The 14264-nt window shown below is 43.7% G+C and overlaps 1 protein-coding gene across 1 annotated transcript in view; it reads right to left on the bottom strand.

The window, feature by feature from the left end:
- The window catches only part of NBEA (neurobeachin), a 1994973-nt gene that overhangs the window by 174459 nt on the left and 1806250 nt on the right, over positions 1-14264 (bottom strand).

The following is a 14264-nucleotide window of genomic DNA, read 5'->3' as shown; positions in this document are numbered from 1 at the left end:
AATATGTAAACTAAAGTCCTCTAAGATTTCTAGTTATATGCTAGGCTATCCTATAATTTAGTTATTATTATTATTATTTTTATGTTAAAGTAGGTTCCCCTCTATGGATCTGAGAAGACTGTATTTCTAAGAGCTAATTACTGGCTGATAATGCCCTAATTAAATTTGTAGCCTCCTAATTGGTTCAACAGCCTATAAAACAGATAGGCTATAGAGGTGGGTGGCAGTTGGGAGGGAAGTCTGTTAGCTTCCTGTGCCTATTAGCTGTGCTTTATACTGATACTAGCAAAAAAGGCCCGTTTCTGACACAAATGAAACGGGCGCTAGCAAGGTTTTCATCGGAGTGTGTATGTTTGGGAGAGTGTATGTGAGAGTGACTGTTTGAGAGTCAGAGTGAAAGTGTGAGTGTGTGTGTGTGAGAGAGAGAGTGAGTCTGGGTGTGAGTGTGTTTGTGAGAGAGTGTGTGTGTGAGAATGAGAGTGTGTGCAAGTGTGTATGTGAGACACAGTGTGAGAGAGAGTGTGTGTGTGTGGGCGAGAGAGAGAGTGTGTGTGAGACACAGATTCTCTGTGAGAGTGAGTGTATGAGACCAAGCGAGTGTGTGAGTGACTGTGTGGCACATAGAGAGTGAATGTGATACAGTGTGAGACAGAGTGTGTGAGAGTGAGAGTCAGAAAGACATTGTATATGAGCGAGAGAGTGTGAGCCTGCCCTCCCAATCCATGCCCATCTGTCCCCTGCCCCCCTCCATTCATCCTTTTCCAGCAATTCCCCTCTCTCCCTGAGCCCTGCCCTCCCAATCCATGCCCATCCATGCTCCTCTGTCACCTGTCCCCTCCATTCATCCCTATCCAGCAATTCCCCTCTCTCCCTGAGCCCTGCCCTGCAATCCATATCCATCCATGCCCATCTGTCCCCTCCATTCATCTCTATCCAGCAATTCCCCTCTCCCTGAGCCCTGCCCTCCCAATCCATGCGCCTCTGTCACCTGCCCCCTCCATTCATCCCTATCCAGCAATTCCCCTCTCTCCCTGAGCCCTGCCCTGCAATCCATATCCATCCATGCCCATCTGTCCCCTCCATTCATCCCTATCCAGCAATTCCCCTCTCTCCATGAGCCCTGCCCTCCCAATCCATGCTCCTCTGTCCCCTTCTCTTTCCAGCAATTCCCCTCTCTCCCTGAGCCCTGCCCTCCCAATCCATGCCCATCCATGCTCCTCTGTCCCCTGCCGCCTCCATTCAACCTTTTCCAGCAAGTCCCCTCTCTCCCTTCCATGACCCCCCTCGCATCCATGCTCCTCTCTCTCCCATGTCCCAGCCTGGCCCGCCCTCTTCTCCCCCCCCCCCTTCGCATCCATGCCCCCCCCCTTCGCATCCATGCTGTCGTTTCTCCCCTGCCCTCCCGCTCCCATTGTTCAACTTTACTGGCCACCCTCTTCTCTCCCCCCAACTTCCTTTTTTTTTTTTTTCTTCTTTTAAATTTACCTCCGTGGCGGTTCCGGCAGCGAAGCGTCAGGGAAGGAGGCGGCGCTCCCGACGTCTAGCCTTCCCTTCGCTGTGTTCCGCCTTCTTCTGACGTCATCCTTGACGTCAGAAGAAGGCGGAACACAGCGAAGGGAAGGCTAGAGACGTCGGGAGCGCCGCCTCCTTCCCTGATGCTGCGCTGCCGGAATTGTTTGTTTTTTTTCCGCCCTCGACGTCATGACGTTTGACGCGAGGGCGGGGCAGAGACGGCTGGCTGGCTTGAAGGCTTCACACCATGAATCCACGAACCCTTCAGCCTGGGAGTGACGTCAGATGGCTTCAGAACGTTGTCCTCAGAACGTTGAGGGTGCGTTTTATTATATTAGATTACAGTAAATGTAAAATATCCTGCATAAATGTTAGCCTATGGAACTGTATCAGAGACTTTATATGCTAAGAAAATCTATTCCTTAAACTCCTTTGCTAAGTGAGAAAAGTAACTTAAAATAAAGTCCCTGAAGTTACATATTTAATTTTAAATCTACCTTTCCTCAAGTTTAAAACAACTTCCCAGCAAATTCTTACCAGTGAAGATCTCTCCCTCTCTGGAAATCCTCTCATAGCCTCTTCCAGCCAACCCTATATAAAGAGGTGAACAGAGACTAGTGGTTTTGGTTCCAGCCGAAATTCAATCCATGGCAGAAATATGCCACTCAATTTTGGCCAGAATCAAAGCCATTACCATGGCCCCGCTCCCTGCTGCAAGCCTGTCCCCATGAGTCAGTCTCCCTTCCCAACAGAAAACCTGATCCTCCCAGGGCCACCCACCAGCTCCATCCTCCCCTCACTCCCCACCTGAAGGCCCTCCTTGATTCTATCTTCTAAAAGCCCTGGTGGTCTAGTGGCCTCTTTGGAGCATTGTAAAAATGGTGGTGCAACTTCCCATAGCATCCTCAGGACACTGCCATGGGAGGTCACAGCTGCAGAGCTGCCAAGGGGTTCCAATTTTTGAGAGGGAGAGTTTAGTACATGCCCCTCAGCCTCACCCCACTCTGCATTGCTCCGCCCATGGCACCTCAATCCCACGGCCATTCCAGAAAATATTTTATTTATTAGCCTAGTACACTTTTCAATTAACTTTCAGAGCCCAAAACCTCTTGCACCATGTCAGGTCAAGACACTATACTGCTATTATGGTATCCTCTCCTGACCTAAGTGCTGGTCTCTGAAGGCTAATCAAAAATGTATTAAAATCAGTCGAATATAAAGGTATCACCATATTTTCTATTTTATTTGCATTTATTAACCTTTATTAACAAAGCTACCACATTACTTTAGCCTAAATTAAAATTATTTTCTGTATCTTTGTTGTCTGGCCATTTACTTTTTCTAATTGTGTTGGTCCCAATCTCTTGATTCTGCTTTCCTTTGTCTTTTTTTTAACTCTCATGCTAGGGTTTCCTGTCCATTTGTCATTTTCTCTCCTTTTTCTTTGTTTTCCTCAATTTATTTTTCTGCCTCTCTGTCCAGATTTAATTCATTCTTACTATTCATTCTTTAATTATTCATTCTTTAATTTCCCTCTTTTTACTTCATCTGCCTATAGCTTTTCATCTTTTCCTCTCTTTTGTTCTCCCCATGCCCCTTCCTCTTACTCTCCAGTCTTTCACGAACTCTTTCTTCTCCCCCTTTCCATCCAGCATCTCCCCTCTTCCTCTCCTCATCCTTCCAATGTCCCTACTACTACTATTTAGCATTTATATAGCGCTACAAAGCGTATGCAGCGCTGCACAAACATATAAGAAAGACAGTCCCTGCTCAAAGAGCTTACAATCTAATAGACAAAAATAAAGCAAGCAAAGCAATTAATTTGTAGAGGAAAGAGGAGAGGAGGGTAGGTGGAGACAAGTGGTTACAAGTCAAAAGCATCCTTCCATCCAGCGTCTCTTTCTCTTCTACCCTTCCATCCAGTGACTTCCCTCTTTCTCTCCTACCCTTCTATCGTCTTACCTCTTTCTCTCCCCATCCTTCCACCCATCATCTCCCTCTATCTCCCCCTTCCTTCTAGCCAGTTCTCTCTCTCTCTGTACCCTTTTCCATTCAGCATGTCCTCTCTCTCTCTCTCTCTCTCCATCCTTCCAGTGTATTTCCTCTTTCTCTCTCTACCCTTCCATCCAGTGTCTTCCTTCTTCCTTCCAGAATTTTTCCTCTCTCTCCCTCCCTCCTTTCATCCAACATTTCTCCGTCTGACCAGCTAGGGTCTCCCCCAGTTTCTCCCCATGCTTCTCCCCAGCAGCTTCTCTCTCTCCTGCCCTTTTCCATGTCCCCTTCTTTCTCTACACATCTTTCCACTCATTTCTCTCTCTCTGTATCCCTTTTCCATCCAGCGTCTCCACTCTTCTTTCTTTTTCTCCCCTCTGCTCTCTCCATTTATCACCTCATGCCTCCCTCTCACACCCTACCCCCTTCCCCTATCCTTTCCACCCAGTATCCAGTGTTTCCTGGCCACTGTTGCTTCTCCCAATGAGCAGCAGCAGCAGCCATGGCAAAACAAGAAAAACAAGTGAGGAGCCACAGCAGCCTTCAGGCATGCACTGTTGGCTCTACTGTCCTCTGCCCCTGCTGACATCTATTTCCCGTTCCAAGGGCAGAAGACTGACAGAGCCAACAGCACATGCCTGAAGGCTGCTGTGGCCCCATGCTTGCTTTTCTTGTGTTGCTGCAGTTGCTCATTGAGAGAGAAGAGACTTGGCAGGTCTGCAGCTGCCACTTTGGGAATGGAACCTGCATGAGCAATCCCCTGTCACATAAACAAGGGTGACCAGCAGAATTTTCCCTCACTTTTGATGTTTTCAAAAATATGAATAATGTGAGCTGAATCTACATATGTGGAAAGGGGTTCAAGCAAGGAACCAATTGCTGCAATAATGGGTCTGCCTGGTAGTGATCTCCTTAGAATACCCTCTCAGTAAAATTTCTGATCATAATAAATGGATACTAGGAAAATTAAAAAAAAAAAATTCTTTGCTGTAGTAACATTTTCCAGTACTGTAATTCTAATTGCCTGTGGATAACTAGGCTGTCGTTGATAGTGGATGCATTAATACTCTGTAGGTTTAGTACTTGTGACTCAAAATTCCCATCTAGTTTTCCAAGGTATAAAGCCTGATATCCATTTCAGAGAACTTATCCGCTTTTTAGGAAGAAAATCTCAAAGTTGAGACTTCAGCCAGCCCTCAGTTCTGGACACCATTTTCTACACATTGAGAAGGGAGACCTCCTGAGAAGCTACTTCCTCTGCCGTCAGCAGAAACAAAAACAAGATACTAGAACTGATAAAGGAACCAGAGTACGATGAGACACAGACTGACTGTCCAACATCAGTTAAGAAGGGCCCACTTTAAAGAAATCCGTCTTAAAACAGAAACAGTAAGTAGAGGTGCGGTAGGTCATTCCTCCCTCCTCCCCCCCTCAACTAAGGGAAGCACCCAATTCTGAGACACCCAACAAGTGACAATAAAAGTCACAAGATGTCTATCCTTAGGACAGTTTGAGGTATATTAGATAAGTCAGTTTACCTTTCCCTTTATGTTTACCCATATTAACAACAAAAGGATTTCAACAGTACTTTCAATTCAAATTTCTTCTCAAATAAACAGACTCCCCAGGTCTGGGCTCCTCATGGCTCCAAAGGGACCTGGCATGTCCCTTTGGGCATGTGTCTGCAGTTGTGCGCCACAGAACCAGCTCACTCTTACCTACCCACTGTGGTGTGACAAGATGACATTGGACGCCAAGGGGGAATCTCATATCTTTGGGATATGTGAGCACTTTCCTGAATGGTGAACAAGGAATATTCCTCTTTCAGTCCCAGACAGCCAAAGAACAAGCTAACTCTTATTCACACACTGTAGCACCACAAGATGACATCAGATACCATGGGTCAGTTTCAAACCTTCCAGATATGTGAGCACTTCTCTCAATTACAGTAAGCAAGGAAGATTCCTCTCTCAGTCCCCACCCTCTCCCATTTTCAACATATAAGTACAAACTATCCATTCTCAAACTGGGTTCCTTCATACCTACCCCTGAATTCTCCACTCTTCTTCCCAAAAGCTGTTTAAAGGCTCTTCTAATGTGTGGGCACAGCTTCTTCTTGAACGAACCTTATTTATTTAAAAGTATTAACATGTGCTAAGTGGTTCAAATTCTCAAGTAAATATTTCTTAAGGTATTCACTACAGAAACCATGAGAACTTTGTGAAAAGTTAATAAAAGATAAGTAAATTCAATACCCTAAAACATTTTCAAGATTCTCCAGTTCATTATTAAATCACAGATTTCTCCTGCACCAGGGTAAACTGAACAGCTAAAACCTGCCTAACCTACTGCTCTAAAACATGCAATCTCTGGATTTGCTGCATATATTTCTTCAATTACACCTCCATTTTTCCATATTTTACTTCAATAGCCAATGCTGATCAGATCAAATCCATGCAGGTCTCTGTTTATGCTGATGAGTAAGTGACCATTCCTGCCCTGGAATTCACTACCATCTCTATTCCCTCCATGGCCACAGCTCTTATTTCTTCAGAGGCCACAGAAATCAATCTAGAAGGACTAACCAAGATTATCTGTTGGTGTGACTGGGTTCTGTAAATTGTCCACTTATAACAACACACCTTCCCAATACCACCTGCCTGTCAACGCTATGCTTTAATTGGCTTGGGTATCCCCAAAAGCACTAGACTGCATTAAGGGGAACGTCATCATCACAATATCATGAAAATCTTCAGACTTGGCAGAATCTTGATTTGTATTTGTGGAGCACAAGGAAACCAAGAATGTGAAAAGTAGGCCGGATAACAATAAAATAAACAAAACAAAACAAAAAAAAACAACCCAAACAAAAAGACCAAAGCTTCTCAGAATGCATCTTTTTTAGCTGCTCCCATATTAGTATTCTATATGAACATGATAATATTTAGTAGAAAGGTACTGAGGTACATTTTAGTTAGAACATCCAAATCAGAACTGAAAGATGTCCGGGTCAAGATGTGCAAGTTCCACTAGTAATTTAGAAAAAAATCTGCAGACATGGAGCTTGTTCTAAAACACACCCAGGAATAGATGCACCAGTTACAAGCAATTGGAACATGCATTTTATAAGCATCGATGTTTAAATTATCAATGCCGGATCATCCACCTGTATGTCAGACGTTTTAAAAATAAATGTGTCTATTTTGTCAGAAGCAGTCAGAGTGCCCCTTATCCTTAACTAGTATCGCTTTTAGGAGATACAAATACACTGGGGGATGAAATGGATGATCGCCTATAGTCCCTCCAGTACAGGAGCAGGTGTAGATCCCAACATTTAAAAAGGAGATAGAGCAACTTTTAAATTAGAAACTGGGGGAAGGCCAACAGTCGCTCAAAAGCACATAGTTTGGAACAAGGTATCTTAAAAGAAATCACCAAAATAGAGAAGATAGGGCATCTCAATAGCGAGACTGCAGTAGTAGACCAGGAGGGGCATAATCGAAAGGGCCGCCCAAGTTTTCCTGAGGACGTCCTCGCAGGACGTCCCGGCGAAGAGGCGGGGAAACCAATATTATTGAAACAAGATGGACGTCCATCTTTCGTTTCGATAATAAGGTCGGGGTTGCTCAAATCGCAAAATTTAGGTTGACCTTAGAGATGGTCGTCCCTGATTTTCGGTGATAATGGAAACCGAGGACGCCATCTCAGAAATGACCAAATCTAAGCCATTTGGTCGTGGGAGGAGCCAGCATTCATAGTGCACTGGTCCCCTTCACATGCCAAGACACCAACCGAGCACCCTAGGGGGCACTGCAGTGGACTTCAGAAGAAGCTCCCAGGTGCATAGCTCCCTCGTGTGCTGAGCCCCACAAAACCCACACCCCACAACTGTACACCACTACCATAGCCCTTATGGGTGAAGGGGGGGCACCTACATGTGTGTGCAGTGGGTTTCTGGTGGGTTTTGAAGGGCTCACATTTACCACCACAAGTGTAACAGGTAGGGGGGGATGAGCCTGGGTCTGCCTGCCTGAAATGCACTGCACCCACTAAAACTGTTCCAGGGACCTGCATACTGCTGTCATGGAGCTGGGTATGATATTTGAGGCTGGCATAGAGGCTGGAAAAAATATTTAAAAAACATTTTTTTGAGGGTGGGAGGAGGTTAGTGACCACTGGGGGAGTAAGGGAAGGTCATCCCTGATTCCCTCATTTAGGGCACATTTTTGTGGCTTGGTCGTAAGAAAAAAAGGACCAGGTAAAGTCGTCCAAGTGTTCGTCATGGACGCCCTTCTTTTTTCCATTATGGGTCGAGGATGCCCATATGTTATGCACACTCCAGTTCTGCTTTAGCTATGCTTCTGACACGCCCCCGTGAACCTTGGTCGTTCCCGTGACGGAAAGCAGTTGAGGACGCCCAAAATCAGCATTCCATTATGCCGATTTGGGCGACCCTGTGAGAAGGACGCCCATCTTGCGATGTGTCGAAAGATGGGCGCCCTTCTCTTTTGAATATAAGCCTGCAGGTGTCTTGAAATAAAAAGCAGACAGATTTTCAAGATTGCAAATTATCACTGTCAACTGCTAAGCAAGTTGTAAATAGGAACAACAAACATTGTTTGAAATGTCTATATGCAAATGTCAAAAGCCTAGAAATAAAAAGGGAGAGTTAGAATATAATGCACTAAATGAAAAGACAGATACAATAGGCATCTCTGAGATCTGGTGGAAGGAGGATAACCAATGGGACACTGTCATACCAGGGTACAAATTATACTGCACTGACAGGGTGGAGCGAATTGGTGGAGGGGTAGTATTATATGTTAAGGAGGGCCTTGAATCGAATAGACTAAAAACTCTGCAGGACACAAAAACACATGTTGGAATCCCTATGGATAGAAATTCCATGTGTAAAGGGGAAAAGGATGGTGATAGGATCCACTTAACCAGGATGAACATACAGATGTAGAAATGTTATAAATGTTTTATTAGGGAGGCTAAAAAAAACTGTGGAACACAGGTATATTAGAAGCAAGAAGCTGGAGGGGCACTCAGGGAAGACAAGGCTATGGCAGAGTGATTAAATGAATTCTTTGCTTTGGTCTTCACTGAGGAAGATGTGGAAGAGATACCAATACCAGAAATTGTATTCAATGCTGATGAGTTAGAGAAAGTGAAATAAATCTCTGTCAACCTGGAAAATGTAATGGGGCAATTTAACAAATTGAAGAGTAGCAAATCATCTAGACCAAATGGCATATATCCCAGAGTATTGACAGAATTGCAAAATGAAATTGCAGAGCTATTGTTAGTAATATGTAATTTATCTTTAAAATCAAGCAAGGTTCCGAAAGATTGGAGGGTGGCCAATGTAACACTCATTTTTTAAAAGGGTTCCAGAGGTGATCCAGGAAATTATAAACTGGTGAGCCTGAAATCTGTGCCAGGCAAAATGGAAGAGACTTATAAAGAACAAAATTACAGAGCATAAACATAAGCATGGATGAATAAGATAAATCCAATATGGATTTAGTCAAGGGAAATCTTACCTCACCAATCTACTACATTTCTTTGAAGGGGTGAATAAACACATGTATAAAGATGAGCCAGTTGATATTGTGTATCTGAATTTTCAAAAGGCATTTGACAAAGTACCTCATGAAAGACTACTGATGAAATCAGAAAGTCATGGGATAAGAGGCAATGTCCTATTGTGAATTAAAAACTGGTTAAAAGATAGAAAACAGGGAGTAGGGTTAAATAGAGATGGGTAGATAGTAGGGTTCCCCAGGGGTCTGTGCTGTTGTTAAATCACAAGAGGATTGTGAAAAATTGCAAGATGACCTTGCAAGACTGAGAGACTGGGCACCCACATGGCAGATGACATTTAATGTCAGCAAGTGCAAAGTGATGCATGTGGGAAAGAGGAACCCAAAACATAGCTACGTGATGCAAGGTTTCATATTAGGAGTCACTGGCCAGGAAAAGGATCTAGCTGTCATCATTGATGATACATTGAAACCCTCTGCTCAGTGTGTAGCGGCGGGGAAGAAAGCAAATAGAATGTTAGGAATTATTAGGAAAGGAATGGAAAACAAAAATGAGAATGTTATAATGCCATTGTATCGCTCCGTGGTGCGACCGCACCTCAAATACTGCGTGCAGTTCTGGTCACCACATCTCAAAAAAGATATAGTGGAATTAGAAAAGGTACAGAGAAGACCGATGAAAATGATAATGGGGATGGGATGACTTCCCTATGAGGAAAGGCTAAAGCAGCTAGGGCTCTTCAGCTTTGAGAAGAGACAACTGAGGGGAGATATGATAGAGATATATAAGATACTGTGTGGAGTGAAACGGGTAAACGTGAATCACTTGTATACCTTTTCCAAAAATACTAGGACTAGGGGGCATGCATTGAAGCTAAATCAAATCAGAGAAAATATTTCTTCACTCAACAAGTAATTAAACTCTGAAATTCAATGCCAGAGAATGTGGGTTAGCAGGGTTCAAAAAGGGGTTTGGATAATTTACTAAACAAAAAGTCCATAAGCTATTATTAAGATGGACTTGGGAAAATCCACTGCTTATTTCTAGGATAAACAGCATAAATCTGTTTTACTGTTCTGGGATCTTGCCATGTACTTGTGACCTGGATTGGCCACTGTTGGAAACAGGATACTAGGCCTGATGGACCTCTGGTCTGTTCTAGTATGGTAACATTTATGTTCTTATACAGGGGCACTCCCCTTCTGAAATTGGAAATGCATATATCTTCTTTATCCCAATCATGCCCTCTTGCCATATGCACATATTCACATTTGGAATTTAGATGTGTATATGATATACACATCTACAGTAAATGGCAGTTTATTCATGTTCAAAACACAAGTAGGGTTTCTAAAATGACTGCCACTAATGAATAAAGCTCAGGAACTGGAAGTTATAATCTGTCCTGCCCCTACTTTTTGTATGCTATTTACATTTGTAGTCCAATTGTCTTTTTCCTGGTTATTTTGTAAGTTCGCTGTCATTGGTCACCCCCTATGCATGAGACCCTTGCTCCCCACTGTCACATGCTCTTTGCTTACTGGCTGGTCTCTGGCTTCATGCTTGCTAGGTAAGCAGTCCACCCACTTGCGCCCCCCACCCCCACCCAAAAGGAGAAGAAGAGCTCCATTTTGTGTCTTAGCTTTTCAATCAACTCTGCTCCTGGCCCTCTTTAATCCCCTAAATCTGTATTGTCTTTTTTTAATATATATAAAACAAGTGAAGTATCAGAGGGTGCATATTGTAGGTAAATACAGTCTGGTTGATATTCAGCATGAGTTAACTGGGTGGGAATGGCCACCAACTGGTTAACTCATGTCTTGGTGAATAACCAGTCATTTTCAGCAGCATTTAACCGGTTATTGCCAAAAATAAAGCTGGCGATGTTGGCGGTGTCCATGGATGTGACCGGTTAAATCTTAATATTTGGAACTTCAGTAGCCAGGCTTAGCATCCAAATAAAGCTGCATAAAAAGCAGATCTATCTTTGCCTGCTAAGCCATGGCCAATTAAGTTTGAATATTGACTCAATACAGTCATGCGCTAGCCAGCATTGAAATACCTGGATATTCAATGCTCCCGACACTGAATATCTGGGTTGAATGCCAGTAGTGAGCAGTCAATGTGGGGGGAAGGGAAAGGGAATGGGACTTGATATACCACCTTTCTGTGGTTTTATATAAGTACCTACTACTACTACTACTTAACATTTCTAGAGCGCTACTAGGGTTATGCAGCGCTGTACAATTTAACAAAGAGAGACAGTCCCTGCTCAAAGAGCTTACAATCTAATAGACAAGTGAACGGTCGGTCCGATAGGGGCAGTCAAATTGGGGCAGTCTGGATTCACTGAACGGTAAGGGTTAGGTGCCGAACGCAGCATTGAAGAGGTGGGCTTTAAGCAAAGACTTGAAGACGGGCAGGGAGGGGGCTTGGCGTAAGGGCTCAGGAAGGTTGTTCCAAGCATAGGGTGAGGCGAGGCAGAATGAGCGGAGCCTGGAGTTGGCGGTGGTGGAGAAGGGTACTGAGAGGACGGATTTATCCTGTGAACGGAGGTTACGGGCGGGAACGTAAGGGGAGATGAGGGTAGAAAGATAGTGAGGGGCAGCAGACTGAGTGCATTTGTAGGTAAGAAGGAGAAGCTTGAATTGAATGCGGTATCTGATCGGAAGCCAGTGAAGTGACCTGAGGAGAGGGGTGATATGAGTATATCGGTTCTGGCGGAATATGAGACATGCAGCAGAGTTCTGAACAGATTGAAGGGGGGATAGATGGCTAAGTGGGAGGCCAGTGAGGAGTAAGTTGCAGTACATAAGTACATAAGTAATGCCATACTGGGAAAAGACCAAGGGTCCATCGAGCCCAGCATCTTGTCCACGACAGCAGCCAATCCAGGCCAAGGGCACCTGGCAAGCTTCCCAAACGTACAAACATTCTATACATGCTGTTCCTGGGATTTTGGATTTTTCCAAGTCCATTTAGTAGCGGTTTATGGACTTGTCCTTTAGGAAACTGTCCAACCCCTTTTAAAACTCTGCTAAGCTAACCGCCTTCACCACATTTTCCCGCAATGAATTCCAGAGTTTAATTACACGTTGGGTGAAGAAACATTTTCTCCGATTTGTTTTAAATTTACTACACTGTAGTTTAATCGCATGCCCCCTAGTCCTAGTATTTTTGGAAAGCGTGAACAGACGCTTCACATCCACCTGTTCCACTCCACTCATTATTTTATATACCTCTATCATGTCTCCCCTCAGCCGTCTCTTCTCCAAGCTGAATAGCCCTAGCCTCCTTAGTCTTTCTTCATAGGGAAGTCGTCCCATCCCCGCTATCATTTTAGTCACCCTTTGCTGCACCTTTTCCAATTCTACTATATCTTTCTTGAGATGCGGCGACCAGAATTGAACACAATACTCAAGGTGCGGTCGCACCATGGAGCGATACAACGACATTATAACATCCTCACACCTGTTTTCCATACCTTTCCTAATAATACCCAACATTCTATTCGCTTTCCTAGCCGCAGCAGCACACTGAGCAGAAGGTTTCAGCGCGTTATCGACAACGACACCCAGATCCCTTTCTTGGTCCGTAACTCCTAACGTGGAACCTTGCATGACGTAGCTATAATTCGGGTTCTTTTTTCCCACCTTGCACTTGCTCACATTAAACGTCATCTGCCATTTAGCCGCCCAGTCTCCCAGTCTCGTAAGGTCCTCTTGTAATTTTTCACAATCCTGTCGCGAGTTAACGACTTTGAATAACTTTGTGTCATCAGCAAATTTAATTACCTCGCTAGTTACGCCCATCTCTAAATCATTTATAAATATATTAAAAAGCAGCGGTCCTAGCACTATTAAAAAGCAGCGGTCCTAGCACATATTAAAAAGTAGCGGTCCTAGCAGTAGTCCAGGTGAGAGGTAATGAGAGCGTGGACGAGAGTTCGGGTGGTGTGTTCAGAGAGGAAAGGGCGAATTTTGCTGATGTTAAAGAGGAAGAAGCGACAGGTACTTATATATGTACTTATTTTGTACCTGGGCCAATGGAGGGTTAAGGGGTTGCTTAGCTCGAGTTATCTGCAGCAGGGCCCATAGGAATAAAATGGGCCCTGCTGCAGATAATTCAAGTTAAACCTTAGTAAAAGCCCCCTCAGGGGCCCTTTTACTAAGCCGCGTAGGCACCTACGCACGTCCAAAACACGTAAATTCGATATTACCGCCTGACACGGGTGTTAATTTTTTTAATGCACGTCTGCTACGTGTGCCAGAAAATAATTTTTATTTTCTAGCGTGCAGTGGAAACAGGGCAGTAATCATCATTCTACGCACTTAGGTGATTACCGTACGGTTACTGCTAAGTCAATGGGTGGCGGTAAGATCTCAGACCCAAAATGGCCACGCACCAATTTTTATTTTGCAGCACGTCGATTTTCAGAAAAAATTTTAAAAGGCCTTTTTTACAGGTGCGCTGAAAAATGGATCTGTGTGCACCCAAAACACGCGCCTAAACTAGCACAGTCCATTTTTCAGCACACCTTAGTAAAAGGACCTCTTAGTGACTTGCCCAGAGTTACAAGGAGCTGCAGTGGGAATCGAACCCAGTTCCCCAGGATCGAAGTCCGTTGCACTAACTGCTAGGCTACTCCTCCACCGCCAGCTGAATATCAAATGGAGTGATGTCTGGCCCTCTAAATTTTCAAAGATAAACTCTCCTGGCAGTTGTGGACCTTTAAAATTTGTTTCAAGGATTTATTTATTAATAAATGCTGTATGCTTGAGACATTCAGCAGTATTTGTTTTGTTTTGTGTGGTTTATTGTAGTATGAATGGAACAGAAGATCTAAATCACTTCTCAGTCTTTTGGCTAAGATCAAGTGTATATAGTGTAAATGTTTTAACCTATAAATTATAAGAACATATTTACATACTCTTTTTTTCAGGTTTACAAAAACCATTTTGCCTTAAACCATACTATTCTCTGAAGAGCTGAGAACAGAATTAATTGGATATCTTAGTGCCTGCAAATATTTTTTTTTCTCTTTTTGTCTGCAGCTTTTAAATAGACTACAAAGAGATTCAGGTTTCAGGTGCTGTGTCATCAGTTTTGATCATGTTACTCAGCTGAATACCCTAATGCCTCTAATGGTGCAATTTAGTGAATTTAATCCTACTCTAGATATTAGTGAGAAGATGATAGGCCTTAATTCA

The sequence above is a fragment of the Microcaecilia unicolor genome, chromosome 4 (assembly GCF_901765095.1).
Source record: "Microcaecilia unicolor chromosome 4, aMicUni1.1, whole genome shotgun sequence".
Classification (NCBI taxonomy): domain Eukaryota; kingdom Metazoa; phylum Chordata; class Amphibia; order Gymnophiona; family Siphonopidae; genus Microcaecilia; species Microcaecilia unicolor.
The sequence above is the reverse complement of the archived record's forward strand: the minus strand, read 5'-3'. Positions and strand labels throughout refer to the sequence as shown.